The 2,500-nt window shown below is 40.8% G+C and overlaps 1 protein-coding gene across 1 annotated transcript in view; it reads left to right on the forward strand.

Annotated features, from left to right (window-relative positions):
* LOC138058258 (PX domain-containing protein kinase-like protein) overlaps positions 1-676 on the forward strand; it is a 32,284-nt gene extending 31,608 nt beyond the window's left edge. Inside the window, exon 21 of the mRNA XM_068904168.1 lies at positions 1-676. This exon is cut by the window's left edge and continues 1,710 nt beyond it. The gene's annotated coding sequence lies outside the window, so the exon portion shown is untranslated.
* The last annotated feature ends 1,824 nt before the right edge of the window (positions 677-2,500 follow it).

The following is a 2,500-nucleotide window of genomic DNA, read 5'->3' on the forward strand; positions in this document are numbered from 1 at the left end:
AGGAAACATTAGTGTACATCATCATTAGCCGTGGGTGAGAATTCTGCGCGAGGCAATTTCCTTCTGCAAACATGTAACGCTTAGGACCACCACAGACGACGCAAGTTGTTATCCATGACTATCGCTGTTTGTAGTCGATAACTTGATTCACGCACCCTTTGTTTGTCAATGATAACTTTTGTTGTATCACCCAACTAGTGGACTAATGCAAATCCTGCATTTTGATTGGCTACGCTACTAGAGGACTTTTAGTAATAGTACTCGAGTAGCGAAAAGCGTGACGCTTTCTTTCGTTTTATTGCCAAATAAATATTTCCTCAACTTGCATTTGCCAACTTTGTTATTGCCTTTTCTGTCCGACTAGTTGGGTGATACTAAAACAATTAGACCCTTCGCCCTCAAGGGCCACGGGTCTAATTGTTAATTATCAACAACTAGAAGGTTATCGATAACAGCTTGCCTCGTCTGCGGAGGCCCTTACGGTGGTGAAAGTTTGTGTTTTAATGTAAATGATTTAATCTCTTGAGCATCTATCGAAGTACGTTTTTAGCGTTAAGCGATCGAGAAGGGTAGAAAAAATCCCTTGCGATAAGATCTTTTCTCTGCACCTGCAACAAAAGAAGTAGATTATGTGTACTCTATTGGATGAATTAAAATACATCGTATTTCCTCTTGACATGAATGTGCGATTTTTCTTTCTCGTGATTGAAAAATAGCGGGAGCTCATCTCCAGTGCTTGGCCTTGGAGTCAACCCTTTCCCGAATAGATTTATAGAACGCCTCCCTTGGGAGACTTAGCACTCCCACTGTTGTAAAAGCCATTTTCCCTGGGGAGATTCAGTACTCCCACTGTTGTAAAAGCCAATCTCCGTGGGGACATTCAGTACTCCCACTGTTGTGAAGGCCAATCTCCCTGGGGAGATTCAATACTCCCAACGTACTGTTGTAAAAGCCAATCTCCCTGGGGAGGTTCAGTACTCCCACCGTTGTAAAGGCCAATCTCCCTGGGGAGATTCAGTACTCCCACTGTTGTAAAAGATAATCTCCCTTAGGAGATTCAGTACTGCCACTGTTGTAAAAGCCAATCTCTCTGGGGAGATTCGGTACTCCCACTGTTGTAAAAGCTAATATCCCTTGGAATTACAGGAGATAGAGGTTCCGCTTCATGAGCTCCTGAAATTGTTAGATATCAAGCGTGCTCTTTTTGGATTGAAATGGATAGTGGATAGTAAAATGGATGATGTTCTCTAAATTTCTGGCGATGTGGTCCAACAGTACTTGGTCAGGATTTCATTGTTGATTCCAGAGCAATCTAGCATCCATGTTCACTTTGAGAACTTAGTAAAGCACGTTTTAAATGTAGAGTAAAATAATGCAATTAGTGATGATAAACGGCGTGATGGTGCAATAGTTAATAGACGACAACTTTCTTTGTTGTAGGTTTTTGATATCTTTTTTGGCCTTGACCGTGCACAAAACACAATAATTGTTTACTCCGTACTGATGAACTAACCAATAGAAACGTGTTGGTTACGTAGTCATGAATAGTGTATGAGCTCAAAACAAAAGATTGTGCACGTTCGTAAACTTTACAAACTAAATCTTGGCATCTTTGTTTGCTCCTCTGATGTTTGCCGAGCTTCCAAACCAGTCCCCGCTATTAATTATGATGGTGAAAAGCGAGTGAATTGTTTGGCAACGTGCGAACGGACAATCGAAAAATCAGTGTCCGACACAAGCCATTTGCCATCAATAATCAGTTGAACAAATGCAATGTGAACTTTGTAGACGACTTAGGCGTCTGAGATTAGGCCGTCTGGAAAGACGATTTTTCAAAAGACGATTGTCCGTCTAGATGAACAAATCGACCGAAATCCACGACGAACAAATCGACATAACAACTAGCGGTGGAAGCGATGGTTTATGGGAAGTTTTCAATATGGCGGGAGGAAAGATTGCTGGCGCTGTAGAAAGAAAAACTCGAAAGTGTTTGATATTGTTTCGGTATGCGACTGGTTATAGCCAACACGGCCCAAAGCGCCTTGTTGTCTCTTTGCCATCCCATATCCAACGCGCGCTCATGGAATATTTGTTAAATATACCTTAATGACCTTATATGCAACGTCTGTCGTTGTGGAAAAAAAAAACTGAGACAACATCCTGACGTTCTGTAATTAAAACAGTTCAGGATTTAATGAAAATTCAATAAAACAATTATTCCATTCGCGCTTATTGGATATGAGACTGGTTATAGCCAACTCATTGGTTATTCTACGTGCGCTCATGGAATAATTAACAAATATTCGCCTCGAGGTGAATAATTGTTTTAGTATAATTACATTAGTGATTATTTGACAAAATGGCACTTTCTTTAAAACAATTAATTCCTTCGTCTGTCACCTCGACAAAACGGCTCGCGGCCATTTTGAAAAAAACAGCTTAGGTCATTATCGCGTAATAATCACCCCAACTGCAACCAATCAGCGCAGAGAATTTTCAT

Source organism: Montipora capricornis, chromosome 7 (assembly GCF_036669925.1).
Source record: "Montipora capricornis isolate CH-2021 chromosome 7, ASM3666992v2, whole genome shotgun sequence".
NCBI classification, from domain to species: domain Eukaryota; kingdom Metazoa; phylum Cnidaria; class Anthozoa; order Scleractinia; family Acroporidae; genus Montipora; species Montipora capricornis.